Source organism: Ursus arctos, unplaced genomic scaffold (genome assembly GCF_023065955.2).
Source record: "Ursus arctos isolate Adak ecotype North America unplaced genomic scaffold, UrsArc2.0 scaffold_30, whole genome shotgun sequence".
Taxonomy (NCBI): Eukaryota; Metazoa; Chordata; class Mammalia; order Carnivora; family Ursidae; genus Ursus; species Ursus arctos.
The window spans coordinates 11,522,382-11,543,776 of NW_026622986.1; the positions used below are offsets into that span (position 1 = coordinate 11,522,382).

General features: G+C 36.8%; 1 long non-coding RNA gene across 2 annotated transcripts in view; it reads left to right on the forward strand.

Moving 5' to 3' along the window:
* Positions 1–21,395, forward strand: part of LOC113249234 (uncharacterized) — a 56,857-nt gene that overhangs the window by 3,453 nt on the left and 32,009 nt on the right. The window contains exon 3 of one of the 2 annotated variants that reach the window (XR_007190076.2): positions 8,273–8,485. The exons of the other annotated variant lie outside the window; for it this stretch is intronic. This is a non-coding gene — a long non-coding RNA (uncharacterized LOC113249234). The remainder of the gene's footprint in view (positions 1–8,272; positions 8,486–21,395) is intronic. 2 annotated transcript variants of the gene reach the window in all.

Sequence of the window (21,395 nt, forward strand, 5' to 3'; positions counted from 1 at the left end):
TTTATTTCTAGTTTTTTTGTGGTTTTGGTTCTGTTGTAAATGGTATTCTTCAAAATTTTCTTTTCTTTTTTTTTTTTTTTTTAAGATTTTATTTGAGAGAGAAAGAGCTAGAGAGAGAGCATGAGCAGCGGGGAGAGGAAGAAGCAGGCTCTCCACGGAGCAGGGAGCCCAATGTGGGGCTCGATCCCAGAACCCTGGGATCATGACCTGAGCCGAAGGCAGACACTTAACCGACTGAGCCACCCAGGCACCCCTAAAATTTTATTTTCTACTTATTGAATGATGGCATATAGAACTATAGTTTATTTATTTTTATTTTATTTGTTTGAGAGGGAGTGCACGCACACGCACAAGGTGGGAAAGAGCAGAGGAGAGGAGAGAAAGAATCTCAAGCAGACTCCCTGCTGAGTGTGGAGCGTGTCCGTCCCACTGTGGGGCTTGATCCTAGGATCATGAGATCATGACCTGAGCCAAAAAATCAAGTCAGCTGCTTAACCAACTGAGACACCCAGGTGCCCCAGAAGTATAGATTTTTTTTATATACTGATCTCACATCCCACAATCTTGCTAAATTTGCTTTTTAGTTGTCTCAAAGTTGTCTTTGTAGATTCCTTAGAATTTTCTACCAATGCAGTTATGCCACTTGCACGTAAAGAGAGCTTTAATTCTTTCTGTACTCCATATGCCTTATATTTATTTTTCTTGCCTTAATGCACTAGTTATGTACTTCTATTATAGTGTTCAGTTGAAGTGGTGAGAGGAAATATCCTTGTGTTGTTCCTGATTTTAGAGAGGTAACCTACGGTATTTTACCATTAAGTATATTATTAGCTATATGTTTTTTTAGATGCCACTTGTCAGGTTGGGGATATTCTTCCTATTCCTAGTCTGCTAAGAGTATCTGTCATGAGTGAGTATTGAACCTCGTTGGTTTTTGTGTTTTTTTTTTCATTTATTGAAGTCTGTATTATTAATTTTCCTCCTCTAATCTATACGTGCTAAGTTATATCGATGTTTCTTATGTTAAACCTATTTTGCATTCCTAAGATAAACAAATGTCATTTGTGCATGAAGTATTATGCTTTTTATACGTTGCAGGATTCCAGTTGCTGTTATTTTGATAAGGATTTTTATGTCTAGACTCATATATATTCGTGTAGTTTTCTTGTATGTCTGTTGTCTAAATTTAGTATCACGGTTATGCTGGCCCCATACAATAATGGGGGAGTGATTCCCATTTTCTCTCATTTCTGGAAGAGTTTGTGTAAGACTGCTATTTCTTTTTTAAAAAATTTAATTGAAGTTTAGTTGACATACAGTGTTATATACTAGTTTCAGATGTACAACATCATGATTAGAAAATTCTATACATTATACAGTTGCTTACCACTGTAAGTGTAGTTACCATCTGGCATCATATAATGTTACCATAGTATTATTAACTATACTCCCTACACTGTATTTCTCATTTCCTTGACTTACTTATTTTATAACTGGAAGTTTGTGCCTCTTAATTCCTTTCATCAATTGTGCCCATCACCCCTATTCCTCTTTCCTCTGGTAACAGTTTGTTTTGTGTATTTGAATCAGTTTCTGTTTTGTTCATTTTCTAGAACATATAAGTGAAATCATATGGTATTTGTCTCTGACTTATTTCACTTAGCATAATACCCTCTAGGTCCATCTATGTTGTTGAGAATTGCAATCTTTCATTCTTTTTTTATGATTGGTAATATTCCATTATTTATACACCATATCTTCTTTATCCATTTGTCCATTGATGGACACTTAGGTTGCTTCCATATTTTGGTTATTGTAAATAATGCTGCAGTAAACATAGGGGTGCATGTATCTTTTCAAATTAGTGTTTTCATTTTTAGGGGGTAAATATTTTAAGAATTTATCCATTTCATTTAAGAAGTCAAAATTATTATAATGTTCATACTGTCTCCTTATTATCCTCCTATTATGAAGGATTTGTAGTTATATATTTATTTTCATTCTTTATATTGGTAATTTGTGTTTTCTATGTCTTTTCTCCTGATCAGTCTTGCTAGAGGTTTAGACATTTTTTAAATCTTGGCCAAGAACCATCTTCTGCTTTGTTGATTTTGTATTGTTTGTCCATTTCTCTTTACTTGATTTCTGCTTTTAATTTTATTATATCCTTTCTTCTACTTGCTTTTCTTTTTCTAGCTTATTAATGTAGAGAATTACATCATTGATTGTACACCTGTCTTCTTTTCTTACATAGGTTTTTAAAGCTATAAATTTCTCCTAAGCCTGAAGTACTCCTTTAGCTTCATTACGTAAATTTTGATATGTTTATTTTTATTATCATTCAGCTAAAGATATTTTAAAATTTCTCCTGTAATAGTTTTCTTTGATCTGTGGATTACTAAGAGGTATATTGTTTAATTTCTAAAATTGGAAAATCCTCAAGTATCTTTTTATTATTGATGTCTAATTTAATTCTGTTGTGGTTAGAGTGTACTTGGTATGATTCCATGCCTTTTAAATTAACTAAAACTTTTTTTTATGGCCTACCTTATTGTCTATCTTGTGAATGTTCCCATGCACTTGAAAAATGGGTGTTCTGCCATTATTGAGAATGGTGTTCCATAAGTGTCTATTAGGTCAAGTTGATACTGTTGTTGAAATACTCTATATCCTTACTGATTTTTTGCCCATTTGTTTTATCAGTGTCTGAGAGAAGGACATTTACATCTCTAACCGCGATGGTGGGTTTGTCTACTTTTCCATTAATTTTTGTTTCACTTATTTAAGATCTTCATTATTTTTAGGTGCCTGTGTATTTAAGATGTATCTCTTCATGAATTTGAACCTTCTGATATTATAAAATTCCCTTTTCTGTATTTCATAGTATTCTTTCTAAAGTCCTACTTATTTTTTTTAATGTTTTTTTATTATATTATGTTAGTCACCATACAGTACATCCCTGGTTTCTGATGTAAAGTTCGATGATTCATTAGTTGCGTATAACACCCAGTGCACCATGCAATACGTGCCCTCCCTACTACCCATCACCGGTCTATCCCATTCCCCCATCCCCCCGCCCCCCCCCCCCCGAAGCCCTCAGTTTGTTTCTCAGAGTCCATAGTTAAAGTCCTACTTTGATATTAATATAGCCATACTAGCTTTCTTACACTTAGGGTTTGTATGATTTATCTTTTCCCATCCTTTGACTTTGTATCTTTTATGTTTTAAGTGTGTTTTGTTGATATAGAGAGTAGTTGGGGCCTTAAAAAAAATTCCAGCCTCTGTCAATCTCTGCCTTTTTACTAAGGGTGTTTAGTCCATTTAGGCAAAATGATTACCACTGTATAGTTCACATCCATCACCTCACATACCTTTAACTGTGGGTTAAGAACTTTTAAGATGGATGGACTCCCCTAGCAACTTTCAAGTATATCGTTGTTACTAAATTCACCATGCTGTGTACTAGATCCTCAGAACTTACTCATCTTATAACTGCAAGTGTGTATTCTCTGACCCAACATCTCATTTTCCCCACCCAATATTTCATTTATATTTGATGTAATTATTGATAGTGTTTGGGTTTAAATCTGTAATTTTCTCTTTTCCCCCTTTGGATTTGTCCTGTCTGCTTTTTGTTCCTCTGTTTTGCCTTTCTTACCATCTTTTGGGTAAATCAAGTATTTTGTATTATTCTGTGTTATTTCCTTTGTTGAATTTTTAGTTAATGCTTCTCTATGTGTTTTTAGTGATTTTTCTAGAGATTAAATGTAATAATTTTTAAGTTATCACAGTTTAACTTCAAAAAATATTATTACTCCACAGTGTGAGAACATTACAATAGCACACTTCATTTACTATCCTCCTTCCCCATTGTTCTTATTTTCAAAGACAAGATATGCTATAAACTCTGTAGTATAATGCTATTTTAAGTATTTCTATTCAGTATTCTTTTTTTTTTTTAAAGATTTTATTTATTTATTTGATAGAGAGAGACAGCCAGCAAGAGAGGGAACACAAGCAGGGGGAGTGGGAGAGGAAGAAGCAGGCTCCTAGCAGAGGAGCCTGATGTGGGGCTCGATCCCAGAACGCTAGGATCACGCCCTGAGCCAAAGGCAGTCACTTAACAACTGCGCCACCCAGGCACCCCTCTATTCAGTATTCTTTTAAAGAGATTTATTGGTATGTATGTATCATATTTATTTTTTTCTGACATTTCTATGTGGTATTACTTTTTTTCCATCTATGGAATTTTTTGCCTTCATTTTGGAAAGATTTTTTTTTTCCCACTGGCTGGAGAACTAGACTGACAAGAGGTGGCTTTTTTTTTTCTTTTTTTCTTTTAAAAGCTTGTTTTAAATTGTTTCTGATGAGAATTCAGGTATAATTCATTTCCTTGTTCCCTTCTTTTTAATGTATCTTTTTTTCCCTCTGGTTGTATTCAAGATTTTCTCTTTAACTTTGGGTTTTCATGGTTTCTCTGTCATGTGCCTAAAATGTGGGGGTTTTTTGTGTTTATCTTTCCTAGGGTTAACTGAGTTTCTTGGATTTGTGGTTGATACCTTTCTTTTGCTGCTTTTGGAATATTTTTAGCCATTATGTCTTCACATTTTTTTCCTGCTTTTATCAAGATTGCCTGTGATACCTGTAATGGTAAAAAACACAGTCCTATGTTTTTCCTTTACTCACACACAATTCTTCTGTCACCAGATGTGTGGATTTTGCACACATCAAGCAATTTCCTGCAACACCAGCAGGATTTCCCATTATTCTCTTCAATTCTGACATTACCTGGCAATAGCTCATATCCCACAAAGTTAAGGTCTTATGCCCACAAGACTGCCCTCACTCAAGATGCCAGTCACAAGTCCCAGGTTGTCACCTGTACTTCTGATTGACAGAACTTCTGACTGAACCCCTTATAAATTAGGGTTCCCAGACCCCTTCCTTGAGTTTGATAATTTGCTAGAATGGCTCACAGAATTCAGAGAAATAATTATGTTTACCAGTTTATTGTATAATAAAGGATATGATAAAGGGTGCAGACGAACAACTAGATGAAGAGGTACATAGTACAGGAGCTTCTGTCCTAGTAGAGTTGGGGTATGCTACCCTCCTGGCCTACAGATGTGTGTGTTCACCAACCCAGATGCTTTCTGAACCCTGTGCTATTGGGAATTTTATGTAGGCTTCATCAGGTTGGCATGATTGATTATTAACTCCGTTTCCACTCCTTTTTCCTTCTCTGGAGAATGGAGGGTGGGCCTGAAAGTTCCAAGCTTCAAATTATGGCTCATACTTTCTGGTGAGCAGCCCCCATCCAGGAGGCCACCAAGTCACCCTGTTAGAATAAAAGACACTCCAATAACCTAGGGGGATTCCAAAAGATTTAAGAATTCAATGCCAGAAACTGGAGGCAGAGACTTATGTATATATTTTCTATTATTTCACAATATCCATGTTGCTAAAACCGATGGTCAATACTTAGTCTTTATTTTGATGTATTACTGAGATGACCATTTATCCTACTTTTCCCAGAGTAGTTGAGGTTTATGCTTGTTGTCCTGGCATAATTAATAACTCCCTTTTTCATTTTCTGAAGTGTCAGAGTTTAAATTGTAAATTTAAAGAGATTTTTTTGTAGTTGTATATGGTTGTGTCAGTTAGTACCACAATTAACATATGGAACATTTCCAAAATGCTAAAAAGTTTCTTTTTGCCTTTGATCCCCTGATGGCTGATGATTCTGGTGCACAGGTGAGTGTGGCACCACTGAACTGTGTTATAGTGTCTACAAATGTGAGGAACTGAAGTCCCAGAGAAGGAGGGTTAAAGTGAGAAAAGGGGGGAAAAAAAAGACACTTAAAAGGAAGAATGATTGGCCCATCTGTCTCCAGATAAGCTTTGCTGTACTGGCTCCTTGTAGAGGAGAAAACTTTCTAGACCAATCTCAGTTAAACAACAACAACAACAACAACAACAACAACAACAACAACAATTTCTTCTCCTAACTTGGTTTCCTCCTAAGCCACATAGAGCTGAAGGCTTCTGAGCAAAGTTGATGTGGATAGCTGGGTAAATTGCTTTGGGATAGAGAGGTAGGGCTACTAGGTACTTTTGGTAAGCTGTGGAAGAAGCTTTGGAAAGGGGGAAAGACACTCTTCCTGGGCATTCCAAGGATGGGACCTCTTCCTCCAGTCAGACACCACTTTGTTAGGTGATAAATTTAAACTGTCAACCCTACTTATATAACAGCAGCTTTTGACACAGTTTATCACATACTCTTCTTCTTCTTCTTTTTTTTTAATTTGACAGAGAGAGACAGCCAGTGAGAGAGGGAACACAGGCAGGGGGAGTAGGAGAGGAAGAAGCAGGCTCCCAGCGGAGCAGCCTGATGTGGGGCTCGATCCCAGGACTCTGGGATCACGCCCTGAGCCGAAGGCAGACGCTTAACGACTGAGCCACCCAGGCGCCCCTATCACATACTCTTCTTTGATATATTTTCTTCACTTATCTTCTAGAACATGATATTTTCCTAATTCACCTCCTACCAATTCATCTCTGGAAAGTAGGAGGTACTCAAAATAATATTTGTTCAATGAGTGAACTGTATGAATGTAGTCTTCTTTATATTTTAATTTCTCCGTTGATGATTTTAATTTTGTATTTGTAATTTCTAGCAACTCTGCCTATTTACTGAGTTTCCTTTTGTGTGTGTGTGTGTGGCCTCCTGTTATTGTTTGAGGAATAAAATATCTTTCTAAGGTTAATAAAGTTCTCTTAAGTTTTCTTCTTCGACTCTGTTTTTTTTTTCTCTTCTTTTTGTTATAGAGGTCCTTTTCCCTATATTTGGTTATCGTTGGTCATCTGTTCATCTTTAAGAATGAAATGTTCTACTTTCCACTGCTTCATTATTAGTGTATAGGAACACAAGAGATTTCTGTACATTAATTTTGTATCCTGCGACTTTATTGAATTCATTTATCAGTTCTAGGAGTTTTTTGGTGGGGTCTTTAGGGTTTTCTATTTGTAGTATCATGTCATCTACAAACAGTGAGAGTATTACTACTTCTTTACCAATTTGGATGTGTTTTGTCTCTTTATGTTGTCTAATTGCTGTGGCTAGGACTTCCACTGCTATGTTGAATAAAAATGGTGAGAGTAGACATTCTTGTCTTGTTCCTGACCATAGGGGAAAAGCTCTCAGTTTTTCACCATTAAGTGTAATGTTGGCTGTGGGTTTTTCAATAAGGCCTTTCTTATGTTGAGTTATGTTCTCTCTAGACCTACTTTGCAGGTCTTTTATGATGAAAGAAATTGAATTGAATTCGATGCAAACAAATGGAAAGACAGTCCATGCTTATGGGTTGGTAAAACAAATATTGTTAAAATGTCCATACTACCCAAAGCATTCCACACATTTAATGCAATCCCTATAAAAATACCAACAGCATTTTTCTCAGAACTAGAGTAAACATTCCTAAAATTTGTATGGAACCACAAAGGTTCTCGAATAGCCAAAGCAAACTTTAAACAGCCTGATGTGGGGCTCGATCCCAGAACGCTGTGATCACGCCCTGAGCCAAAGGCAGATGCTTAATGACTGCACCACCCAGGCGCCCCAACCACCAGTTTATTCTCTATAGTTAAGAGTCTGGTTTTTTGTTTGTCTGGTTTTTTTCTTTGTTTCTTTGTTTTGTTTCTTAAATTCCAGATGAGCGAAATCATATGATATTTATCTTTCTCTGACTGACTTATTTCACTTAGCATTATGCCCTCTAGATCCATCCATGTTGTTGCAAATGGCAAGATTTCATCCTTATTTATGGCTAAGTAATAGTCCAGTGTGTGTGTGTGTGTGTGTGTGTGTGTGTGTGTGTGTGTGTATCTGTGTATCTCACAACTTCTCTATCCATTTATCTACTGATGCACATTTGGATTGAAAAGAGAGGCAATTTTGTTAAACCTATATCATAACGAATGAAATTAATAGAAGAGGAATTTTAAGTCCCATTTATCTAGTTATAAAACAAATAAGTTGCATATCTATGTATCTATGAATCTATGCATTTCTCTATCGATATCTAGGTCAGCTTGTGGACCATCTCATCTACTTAATGGAAACCCAGATTTCCCTATTTTGATTACGAACTTAAAAATTCACAGAATTCCCAGAGAGTTAAATATTGACAGAAACCTAGTTCTCCCTGTGTGTTACCTTTACGTTTCTTTTTGATGACCTTCTAACACTTTTCCTTTTTCCTTTTGTTTTCAGTGCCACCTTGCATTCTACCCCTCAACCTGATATATCCAAATCCAGAACATTCTCTGATCTATCTCCACACAGTAAACCTCTGGTTTTCTGCTGTGGTAGGAGAGAAGAGATACCTGGCTTTATGATGAGGAGAGCTGGAGGTCTGATTATATCTTCTAAAGTCTCAACCAGTCTTCCTGTTGTTAGTCCTGTTCCTCAGCCCCACTCTCAGAGGTACTTAAAGCCTTCAGTTCCTCAGTTTGTCTACCCTCTTTGGGAATAAGCTTGCCTCCTAATTGTCTCTTGCTTCAGGCTAAGGTTTCAGTTTTCTCAGGTACACTGAATTGGTTGGTGACCATATGTAGATCAGTTTTGTATCTTCGCAAATTTTGATATCTCTTATGTGCTTTTTCTCTTTTTTCCTCTTACATTTGTTCTTATGCATTTATGCTTTTGCCTTTGAGAAATTAGTACTCCTTTGCTGGTATTTTAGTGGAGTTCTGGGAGGAAATAAGGATAAATATATGTATGAATTTGTCATTTAGTGGGAGCCCTGGACTATTTTCATTTCCTTTTTGGGGCTAGATACCCTTCCTCTGCTTTGTGCCTTTGCATTTGCTGCTCTCTCTCCCTGATCCACTGCGCCTCTTCCTCTACCTCAGCCTATTAACTCTTAACTCATCGTTTCACAATTATTTTAGTTTTAACCCCTCCCGCCCCTGATCCCCGCATGTCCCCCTTACATGTGCGTTCCTTCCCTGAGTAGAAGTGCATTTACTATTATTTCTCTAGGACCGGAGAGGTATAGCTGGCAGGTAAGGAGAACAAGGACAGCTGGAGCATGATAAAAATGTTTGTGCCTGTGTTTCCTTTTAGAAGGCAGGAGAGACTTGAGCGTGTTTAAATTTTATGGGAAGTAGCCAAGAGAAGGCTTGGGACTGAAGTTATAGGAGACAACAATCACTGACAGAAAGCATTTGGGGATGGGATCTGAAGCATAGGTAGAAGGATTAGCTTTAGGTAAGAACAATGTGTCATTGTTTCAGGACAAAAGGATGGGAGGACGGATGCAAGAGCACGTTCCTTTGTCAGTCTGGTTGCAGGAAGTTGGTGAGCTCTTATTTGGTGGTTTCTTTTTTTCTCTGTGAAGAAGACAGAGTTACCTGTTTAGAGAAGGTGAGAAAGGAAGTGGAGCAGCAAATTAGAGAGGATTTTAACTGGCATTTTTCTGGGAAGGCTCCCTATAGGTAACTATGTACGCTGATAGCAGCAAAAGTCTCGCCAAACAACTAACTGTACAAAGGGCATCCAGAGCTATAAAGAAGCACCAAAACAGTCAGTCTCGCTTCTTGGCCTCCTTTGGCCTGGGTTATGGTGACTTTGGTCCCTGTATTACAGCTTAGCACAGTAACTTGTAATTATGGCCGTGGGTTAAATTATGTTTAGTATATTCTGTTCATGAAGACAAGGAAGTATGTAGTAATAAGATGTAATCGGTAGGATGTGTATTGTCCTTTATAGATTGTACTTCACAGTTTACAAATGCTTTCACATCTTATCTGGTTTTATCCTGTCAGCAGCCCCATACAGTAGGTAATATTATCCCTATGTTTGCAATCGAGGAAAACTGTGGCTTAGTTACAATTAAGTGGTTTGTCTGAGACACACAATTAGTAAGCGGTAAAATCTAGACTTGATCACATATTCTCTGCCTCTAGACTCTCTTCCATTATATCAGACGTCTCACAATTGCCATCCAAAAGGGTTTATGGTTGTTTAAAGACATCATTTTCAGTGTTCTGGGTATCCATGGAACACCTCATTCATGTACAGGTAATGAAGTATTACAGAAGGTCAGGCATAATTACTGCTCTGTTTTAATTTTGAAGGGATCTAGATATGGAATGAAACTTATCTTCCTTATTCTTTTTGTATAAGTTTAGAGTTTCTAAAAGAGTTGAGAAAAAGAAAATTATACGGGGAAACCATACTATTTATCATGTTTATCGGATTTTTTTTTTTCAAAAACAGACTTCAAAGTTTGTATTCTTTCCAGTTTGAATTACCCTTTTTCCCCCTCAGTCTGTGTTTTTCAACAATGTCACAAAACAATTGGGAGAATAAAATTACATTTGACAAATACCATTCTGTATCTAATTTGTAAAGAGACACATTTATTACGTGTACTTTTCCAAGTTCAGAAGACTTCGAATTTAACACCTCCTACATAATTAGTTGTTGGGATAAAATATTGCTAAATCGTAGGCTGGTAAGTTTACAATGCATGTTGATTTAGTAAATACTGTTTCCTTTTTTCAGTTTTTGTAAATGTAGTGCTTATTCAAGGTCCCAATTCTGAAAAAATTCTTGCCAACTAAGATATTTTAGAATGCTTTAATATATATATATATATATATAAAAATATATATATATATATTTATATATATGAATGTAAAGTGCAGAATTAGCCCAAAAGACATTTGTTTCACATACCGTTAAGTCTGTTGCCTAATAATTTACTATATAAAAATAAAGGTAATTGAAGCAGTATTTCCCAGCAGCATTTCATTAATAGGGACTTTACTAATTAATAAAAGTGCACTGCCCTTGTTATCTCCTTATGAACCATTTTTAAAAATATATTTTAGTTTTCTACTAATATAAATTGAATAATAATCCACTGCTTTGAAATGGTATAGGGCCAAGAATGATTAGTTATATTCCCATAGTTGTTGTGGTTATGCATGTGAAAATTGCTGTTTACTAAAGATAAAGCCTCCCCCACAAAGCTTTGTCAAATTGAAAATTGGGGTTTTTTCACATTGATGTTGATAATATTACAGGATACCTTTCAACTGGAAAAGAATTATTGTGTTGGAAAATTATATGCTGCTGTTACAATATGTTCCATAATCTTAAATAAAATCCATGTAATTTGAGGCAGGAGTGTGCAGGGGAGTCTCTTACTCTTTTTTTTTTTTTTTTAAGATTTTATTTATTTATTTGACAGAGATAGAGACAGCTGGTGAGAGAGGGAGCACAAGCAGGGGGAGTGGGAGAGGAAGAAGCAGGCTCATAGCGGAGGAGCCTGATGTGGGGCTCGATCCCAGAACGCCGGGATCACGCCCTGAGCCGAAGGCAGACGCTTAACCGCTGTGCCACCCAGGCGCCCCGGAGTCTCTTACTCTTAATATTGGAAGGGTATAAAATGCCACATAATACTTATGTGGGCATTCAGAGGTTCTCATTTGATTACAAGTGGTTATATATATAGATTAGCATTAAGCTAGTTATGTAATACATTTTAGGATCTTGAAAAAGAAGGTAGAAAGGATACCTGTGCTATAATCAGAGGAAAATTACCACAATTGAAAAGAAGAGAGCTAAGGACAATTCTTGAAACAGATCTTTTGACTACATTACAGAGCGAAGTGATCTTGATTATAGGAAAGGCATTAAGAGAAATTTTGGGAAAAATCTGGGGGTGTTGTAAGTAAAAATCAGAAGGGTATAACTTGTAATGAACGGTATAAATTTTGCTAATGTGGTTAACTGTTTAGCTGTCATCTGGATGTCGTATAAGGTTCAAGATATTTAACTTAGGTATTTTATGGAGACTCTATTGTAAACTATTCTTTTCCATTATAAAAATAGTAGGAATAAGACATTTTAAGTAAAGATTTAAGTAATAATTTTAGCTAATTCATAGCACTATGTATCAGGCACTCCTCTAATCACTTTATGTGCATTTACTCATTTAACTCTGTGATGTGAGATATCATTATTATCCCTAACATTTAGTTGAGAAGCTGATGCTCAGAAATGAAGTAACAACACTGGTTAGTGGCAAGATATTATGACATACTCCATATATACTTTGAAAGCTAGTTAAATAAAAAAGGAAAGAATTAACCTTTTCAGTGTATTTTAAAAAATCTTTCTACTGCTTACATGCCACAATAATAGATCAGATCTTTAGAGAAAAGGTAGCATTTATGTTATAGGTACAGAATAGTGAAGGGGTTAAAAATGTGGGCTCCTGGGTTTGAATTCCAAGTGTGCTACATATTAGTTCTGTGACTGAGCCAGTTCCATAATTGTGTGTTATTTCCTTGTCTGCAAAATAGATGTGAATCGTCATTTACTCATAACAAATATTTATTGAATACCTACTATATGCCAGCGCTACTCTTAGGCATTTAGAAACTATAGGGTAGTTATAAGGATTTAAATGAGTTATATACATAAAGCATCTAAAACAATGTTTGGCGTGTAGTCCATTTATATTCAAAGTTATTGCTGATAGATATGTATTTGTTATTAATATTTTGTGGTTGTTTCTGAAGATTTTCTCTGATCCTTTCTTGTCTTTCTCTGTTTCATGGTTTGCTGATTTTCATTAATGATATATTTGGATTTCTTTCACTTTAATTTTTGCATATCTATTAGTGGTTTTTGATATATTGGTACCAATAGGTTTGTATATAACCTCTTCTGCATACAGAAATCTATATTAAGTTGATGTTCATTTAATTTTGAGCCCATTCTTTTTTCTTCCCCTCCCCATGATTTAGGTATTTATTTTTATATTTTACATCCTTTTACTTTGTGAGTTCCTTGACTGATTTTTTTACAGAAATATTCATTTTTACTTCTTTTGGGTTTCCTACCTTTATCCTTCAGTCCAGTTGTCTGCAGAGGCCTGTTGTGGGCAACGTTGGGTCCCAGGCCTGAAGATGGCATGTTTTAACTAGGTATGCTCTGGTATGTTTGTGAAACGAGACCTGTTGCCACCACTGCAGGAACTGAGGCTCCACAAAACTCCTACATTGGGAGATGTGGTGTTTGCAGGGGCTTGGTCTGGTCTTCTGGGGGAAAGGCCTGCCTACAATGAGACTGAGGCATGACTGGGAAGGGTAGTTTCACTGGAGCATGGTGCAGTGGGGTTTGGTGTAAGCAATTTAGGTAGTGAGTGTCAGAGCTGCACTAGTTCCCACAGGTGGCCCTGTGCTTACGCAGAGGAGCAGGGGAGAAAAATGGCACTAGCCAATTCCTTTGCTCCTGGAGGGGGTCTCTCCATGAACACTGTCTCTCTAGTACGTGCTCTCAGATGAGCAAATAACCTTCCCACTGTGTGCCTCAGATGCTCTTCAGATTCTTGTTTCTATGCTGTGTGTCCATGGATTGTTTGCCTGCCTTCTTTCCAAAAGCAGTTCAGTGCGCTTGGGGCTCTATCACAGCCAAGCCCGATGACCTTTATAACTCCAGGCTTTATGCCATACTGGTCGTCAGAAGACATGAAATTGGGGCCCTCTCACCTTCCAAGCCAATTGCTATGGGGTTTCACTTTCCCATTCACTCCCCTGTGTGCTAGTTTGTCTCTCATTCTTCTCTAATACCACTGCATCCCCACTACAGCAGCCATAACCTGTTTCTCTCCCAAACCCTGCATCCACACTTAGACCTTCTTCAATGTGACCTCTTCACAACCTTTAGTTGTGGAGTTTGCTCTGCCAGTCTTCAGGTCAATCTCTGGGATATTTAGGATGATTTGATAGTTATCTAGTTATAGTCATGGGATGAGGCAAGCCTGTGGTCCTCCTACTCTGCCACCATCTTCCCTCACTGATATGTTTTCTTTTTTTTTTTTTTTAAGATTTTATTTATTTATTCGACAGAGATAGAGACAGCCAGCGAGAGAGGGAACACAAGCAGGGGGAGTGGGAGAGGAAGAAGCAGGCTCCCAGCAGAGGAGCCTGATGTGGGGCTCGATCCCATAATGCCGGGATCACGCCCTGAGCCGAAGGTAGACGCTTAACCGCTGTGCCACCCAGGCGCCCCATGTTTTCTGATATTAAAACATCTTTTCATTCTTGAGATATACTCCAGTGGATCATGATGTATAATTATTTTAAGATATTTTAACATTTTATTTAGCCAGTATTTCTTTTAGGATTCTTGGATCTACATGTAGTTAAAAAGGGGGCAATAATTTTTTTTAGGTATTGTTCTCATGTGGTTTCAAATAAAAATCACATAAAATGCATTGTTATTGTTATATTTTTATTTTAAAAACTTGTAAAAGTATAAGAACTATTCCTTAAAGGTTTGGTAGAAAAAAATGTAAGCCTGAAGCTTTTCTGTTATTAAATTTCAGGCTATCATAATTTCTAGCTTTATCTTTGAGAAATTATTTTATAATGTCATAAACATAGCAAATTTAAGATTTTTGAGAAAAAGTGAGACTTTAAAATTACTTCTTAATGGAAATCATAAAATATGTTTCCATCAAAATAGAAGTCATTAAATTGTTTTGTGTGAGGTTTTTGTTGGATTGTAATAACAATTCACTTTGAAAACCAATCATGGCAAATAGTTTCAATCCATTAAATAACTTATAAACCTTACATAATTCAAACTACTTAATGTTAGTTTTCTTAAAAAGGCTATTTTCATGTGAACCTCAAACCCATAAAAACATAAATAGTACAGGTTTTGTCCCAGTCCAGGATGTTGAATAAAGTCTGCCTATGAAATAGTTATTTGTGTGGGCCCTGTGTGTGCAGTCCAACCATTAAAATCATTGGTTTGATCTCTTCAAACTTTAAAAACAAATAGGCTCTTTTAAAATCAAAGTTAGCATAAGCTTATCTGGTTCAAAAAAGTAGAGCTAAGAAGTTGCCAGTGTCAAGCAAAAGGGACCCGTCAGAGACAAGAAACCAAGTCAGCATAATGTCTAGCAATACTCTGATCAATTGGCAATGTTTTCACGAGAGCTCTACATCAAAAAGTTAAGTTTGCTTCCTACAGAGGGTGCATTAGTCAATTTAGCTATTTTTGTTTTCAAACTCTTTTATCTCTTTCTGAGTTCTTAATGACTTTCTTCATCTAAGTGGTGATAACAATTGTCTGGAGTTACTGCATTAAAGTTCATGTGCAGACGTGACATTAATTAGGTTATCGTTGTAGACTGAATTATTGAGAGTTCAGTGGCCTATGATACGCAGGCTTGCTAAGGGCAGCTTAAATTTCATTCACGAATATTAGGAGAGTTTATAACTTAAATTACTTAAATCTCTAATGAATTATTTTAAGTAAATTCTCATATTTGGTGAATGACTCCTAAAATTAGTCAATTTAATACCCTCTCATACTAAATTTGATAGTATCCTTGTGAGGCTTTTTAAACAAATGATTTGTTACTATTTTTCAAATGATTTGTTACTGTTTTTCAAAACGGAAACTTTAAGATCAATATTTCAGGAGAAATGCCAAAAAAAAAATCTTCCAGGAGCCATTTTGAATAGTTAGAAGTTAATTTTTTTGACAAAAAGATATGTTCTTGGTATTCTTTTGGCACAAATATCAACACATGTTAATTTTTAATTTTATTTCAAAGTAAACTAGGCTTTTTGTATTCATGGTAACATTAAAATTTAATTTAATTATATGTGCAACAATAGGTTTTCTTTGACGCCATGTAAAAGATATTGTTTTGGGTATACTTGATAGCATATGCCCCGGATTGGCAATTCTTGTGATCATATGTCATTTTCCTTAAAATTCGAGGACTTCTATGTTTCAAAATAGTTTGTTTCGTGTACAGCACTCATTATCTCATGTTCTTATTGAAAATAAATAGTATTTTGGAAAAAAATTTTCTTGTGTAAGATTTAAAGTTTTTATTTTAGTTCTTTGAGTAAAGAACTTGAATATTTTCACCTGTTACCTAAGATATCGATATGCTCTTTGGTCAAATAAAATGGAGACTCATCTGGTAGGACCTGAAGTTAATATACGGTTTGATTTTTGATTTGGGTTCAAAAAAAAGATTATTTGTCATGTACATCTGTTTTTCCTTCATCTATCTCAAAATTGATTCACATTTCTTTCACCTAAATTTAGTTACTGCCAGTCTCTGTTAAAATATTGAGTATAAACATTGATGGGGCGTCTGGGTGGCTCGGTTGTTAGGCGTCTGCCTTCGGCTCAGGGCGTGATCCCAGAGTCCTGGGACCCACGTCGGGCTCTTCCACTGGGAGCCTGCTTCTTCCTCTACCACTCCGCCTGCCTGTGTTCTCTCTCTTGCTGGCTGTCTTTCTCTGTGTCAAATAAATAAATAAAATCTTTAAAAAAATTGATAAACTGTATAATATTTAAAAATAGGGTTCATAGAATTAGGAACTGAGGAAGAGAGGGCTTAATAAGGTGGCCTTCGACTCACAAGTGGAGGTGTGTGGTGGGGTGAGATTAGCTGGCAAGAGGTAGTTTCTGATCTCCATAGGTTATGGGGTGTCAGTACTGATCTACGAACTCTTTGCGAGAAGGCAATTCATCTTCGAATTTCTTTTGTAGTAAATACAATGTAGTGATTAGTAAGTGTTTCTTGGAAGATATTACATCTTCCTTAAATTTGGTCTTTTCTGGACAATTGATCTCCTTGTGCCTCAGTTTCTCTATCTGTTATAGATGGATAATACTTAGAATTTGCCCCATTCTTTAGAGAACAATGATCATTGGGATTAGTAAATAACTAAGTCCTCTTTGGAATTAAATTGCTATATAAATAATTTCTAAATAAATTGGACTATTCTGTAGTGACTTGGGAATTAAGCTAGGAGTATATAAGATCAGGAACGCTAGAATGAAATGAATGAAAATGGTGGTCTTTTTTTTTTTATTAATGTTTTTTTATTATATTATGTAGGTCACCATACAGTACACCCTGGTTTCTGATGTAAAGTTCAATGATTCATTAGTTGTGTATAACACCCAGTACACCATGTAATACGTGCCCTCCTTACTACCCATCACCAGTCTATCCCATTCCCCCATCCCCCTCCCCTCTGAAGCCCTCAGTTTGTTTCTCAGAGTCCATAGTCTCTCATGCTTCATTCCCCCTTATGACCACCCCCCCTTCTTTATCCCTTTCTTCCCCTACAGATCCTCCCAGTTCTTATGTTCCATAGATGAGAGAAATCATATGATAATTGTCTTTCTCTGCTTGACTTATTTCACTTAGCATTATCTCCTCCAGTGCCGTCCATGTTGCAGCAAATGTTGAGAACTCGTTCTTTCTGATAGCTGAGTAATATTCCATTGTATATATGGACCACAACTTCTTAATCCAGTCATCTGTTGAAGGACACCTCGGTTCCTTCCACGATTTAGCTATTGTGGACATCGCTGCTATGAACATTGGGGTGCATATGGCCCTTCTCTTCACTACGTCTGTATCTTTGGGGTAAATACCCAGTAGTGCAATGGCTGGATCATAGGGTAGCTCAATTTTTAACTTTTAAGGGACCTCCACACTGTTTTCCAGAGTGGCTGTACCAACTTGCATTCCCACAAACAATGTAGGAGGGATCCCCTTTCTCCGCATCCTCTCCAGCAATTGTTGTTTCTTGCCTTGTCAGTTTTTGCCATTCTAACTGGCGTAAGGTGGTATCTAGTGTGGTTTTGATTTGAATTTCCCTGATGGCTAATGATTTTGAACATTTTTTCATGTGTCTGTTAGCCATTTGTATGTCTTCATTGGAAAAGTGTCTGTTCATATCTTCTGCCCATTTTTTGATTTGTTTATTTGTTTCTCGCATATTGAGTTTGAGAAGTTCTTTGTAGATCTTGGATACCAGTCTTTTATCTGTAGCATCATTTGCAAATATTTTCTCCCATTCCGTGTGCTGCCTCTTAGTTTTTTTTGACTGTTTCCTTGGCTGTGCAGAAGCTTTTTATCTTGATGAAGTCCCACAAGTTCATTTTATCTTTTGTTTCTCTTGCCTTTGGAGCTGTGTCATGAAAAAGGTTGCTTTGGCCGATGTCGTATAGGTTGCTGCCTATGTTCTCCTCTAGGATTTTGATGGATTCCTGTCTCACATCGAGGTCTTTCATCCATTTGGAGTTTATCTTTGTGTATGGTGTGAGATAGTGGTCAAGTTTCATTCTTTTGCATGTAGCTGTCCAATTTCCCCAGCACTATTTATTGAAGAGACTGTCTTTTTTCCACCGGATGTTTTTTCCTGCTTTATCAAAGATTACGTGCCCAAAGAGCCGAGGGTGCATTTCTGGGTTCTCTATTCTGTTGCATTGGTCTATGTGTCTATTTTTGTGCCAGTACCATGCTGTCTTTGTGATCACAGCTTTGTAGTACAGCTCGAAATCCAGCATTGTGATGCCCCCAGCTTTGTTTTTCCTTTTCAACAGTTCCTTGGCGATTCGGGGCCTTTTCTGGTTCCATACAAATTTAAGGACTATTTGCTCCAGTTCTTTGAAAAATGTCCTCAGTATTTTGATCGGGATAGCATTGAAAGTGTAGATTGCTCTGGGTAGCATGGACATTTTAACTATGTTAATTCTTCTGATCCATGAGCATGGAATATTTTTCCATGTTTTTGTGTCTTCTTCAATGTCTTTCAAGAGTGATTTATAGTTTCTAGAATATAGATCCTTTACGTCTCTGGTTAAGTTAATTCCAAGGTAACGTATGGTTTTTGGTGCTATTGTAAATGGGATGGATTCCCTAATTTCTTCTTCAGTCTCATTATTCATGTATAGAAATGCAACTGATTTCTGAGCATTGATTTTGAATCCCGCCACATTACTGAATTGCTGTATAACTTCTAATAGTTTGGAAGTGGATTCTTTTGGGTTTTCCATATAGAGTATCATGTCATCTGCGAATAGAGACAGTTTGACTTCTTCTTTGCCTATTTGGATACCTTTTATCCCTTTTCGTTGTCTGATTGCTGTTGCAAGGACTTCTAGTACTATGTTGAATAATAGTGGCGAGAGTGGACATCCTTGTCGTGTTCCTGATATTAAGGGAAAGGCTTCCAGCTTTCCCACATTGAGAATGATAATTGCTGTAGGCTTTTCATAGATGGTTTTTATGAGATTGAGGAATGTACCCTCTATCCCTACACTCTGAAGGGTTTTAATCAGAAAAGGATGCTGTATTTTGTCAAATGCTTTTTCTGCATCTATTGAGAGAATCATATGATTTTTTAATTTTTCTTTCTGGATAAAATCTATGACACCGATCAATTTGTGAATGTTGAACCACCCTTGCATCCCAGGGATGAATCCCACTTGGTCATGATGGATAATCCTTTTAATGTACTGTCGGATTCTATTAGCCATGATCTTGTTGAGGATTTTGGCATCCATATTCATTACGGAAATCAGTCTGTAATTCTCCTTTTTGATGGGGTCTTTGCCTGGTTTGGGGATCAAGGTAATATTGGCCTCATAGAATGAGTTTGGTAGCTTTCCTTCTGTTTTTATTTTTTTTGAAATAGCTTTAGGAGAATAGGTATTATTTCTTCTTTGAATGTTTGGTAGAATTCCCCAGGAAAACCATCCAGGCCTGGAGTTTTGTTTTTTGGAAGGTTGTTTATCACTGACTCAATCTCTTCATAATTATGGCCTGTTTAAAAAATCATTTTCTTCCTGTTTCAGTCTTGGTAGTTTGTAGGTTTCCAGGAAGGCCTCCATCTCTTCCAGATTGCTTAATTTATTGGCATAAAGCTGTTGATAATAGTTTCTAAAAATCCTTCCAATTTCATTGGTGTTGGTTGTGACATCTCCTTTTTCATTCATAATTTTATTAATTTGGGCTCTATTCTTTTGGATAAGTCTGGCCAGTGGTCTGTCAATTTTATTGATTCTCTCAAAGAACCAGCTTCTAGTTCTGTTGATCTGCTCTACTGTACTCCTGGTTTCTAATTCATCGATTTCTGCTTAAACTTGGTCAACTGCTTCCTGGTGAGTGGATTAGGCCTGTCCCTCTGTTGCTGTTCCAGCTTCTTGAGGTGAGAATATAAAAACTGCATTTTAGATTTTTCTTTTTTTTTTTTTTTAAAGATTTTTTATTTATTTATTCAACAGAGATAGAGACAGCCAGCGAGAGAGGGAACACAAGCAGGGGGAGTGGGAGAGGAAGAAGCAGGCTCACAGCAGAGGAGCCTGATGTGGGGCTCGATCCCATAACGCTGGGATCACGCCCAGAGCCGAAGGCAGACGCTTAACTGCTGTGCCACCCAGGCGCCCCGCATTTTAGATTTTTCTATTCTTCTGAGTGAGGCTTGGATGGCTATGTATTTCCCCCTTAGGACTGCCTTTGCAGTATCCCATAGGTTTTGGATCATTGTGTTTTCATTCTCGTTGGTCTCCATAAATTGTTTAATTGATTTTTGATTTCCTGGTTTATCGAGTCATTCCTGAGCAGGATGGTTCTTAGTCTCCAAGTGTTTGAGTTTCTTCCAAATTTTTCCTTGTGGTTGAGTTCCAATTTCAAAGCGTTGTGGTCTGAGAATATGCAGGGAATAATTTCAGTCTTTTGGTATCGGTTGAGACCTGTTTTGTGACCCAGAACATGGTCTATTCTTGAGAATGTTCCATGGGCATTAGAATAGAAAGAGTATTCTTTGGTTCTGGGGTGTAGTGTTCTATATATATCTATGAGGTCCAACTCGTTGAGTATGGCATTCAAAGCCCTTGTTTCTTTGTCAATATTCTGCATGGGTGCTCTGTCTATTTCTGATAGTGGAGTGTTGAGGTCCCCTACTATTAACGTATTTTTATCTATATGTCTCTTTATTCTGGTTAAGAGTTGGTTTGTGTATCTTGCTGCTCCCCTGTTGGGGGCATAGATATTTATAATTGTCATATCCACTTGTTGGATACCTCCTTTAAGAATAATATAGTGCCCTTCTGCGTCTCTAACTATAGTCTTTAGTTTAAAATCCAATCTGTCTGATATGAGAATTGCTACCCCAGCTTTCTTTTGAGGTCCATTGGCGTGAAAGATGGTATTCCATCCCTTTACTTTCAGTCTGAATGTATCTTTGGGTTCAAAATGTGTCTCTTGTAGACAGCAAATGAATGGGTCATGTCTTTTTATCCAATCTGCAACCCTGTGGCATTTTTATGGGAGCATTTAGGCCATTTACATTGAGACTGATTATTGAGAGATATGATTTTAATGATGCCATGTTGCCAGTAAAGTCTTTGTTTCTATAGATTGTGACTTTCTGTTCTGTATCACTCTTGGGGCCTTTTTACTTTTATAGAACCCCCCTTAATATCTCCTGTAGGGCTGGTTTCATGATTACGAAATTGGTCAATGGTTGGCGATTCTGGA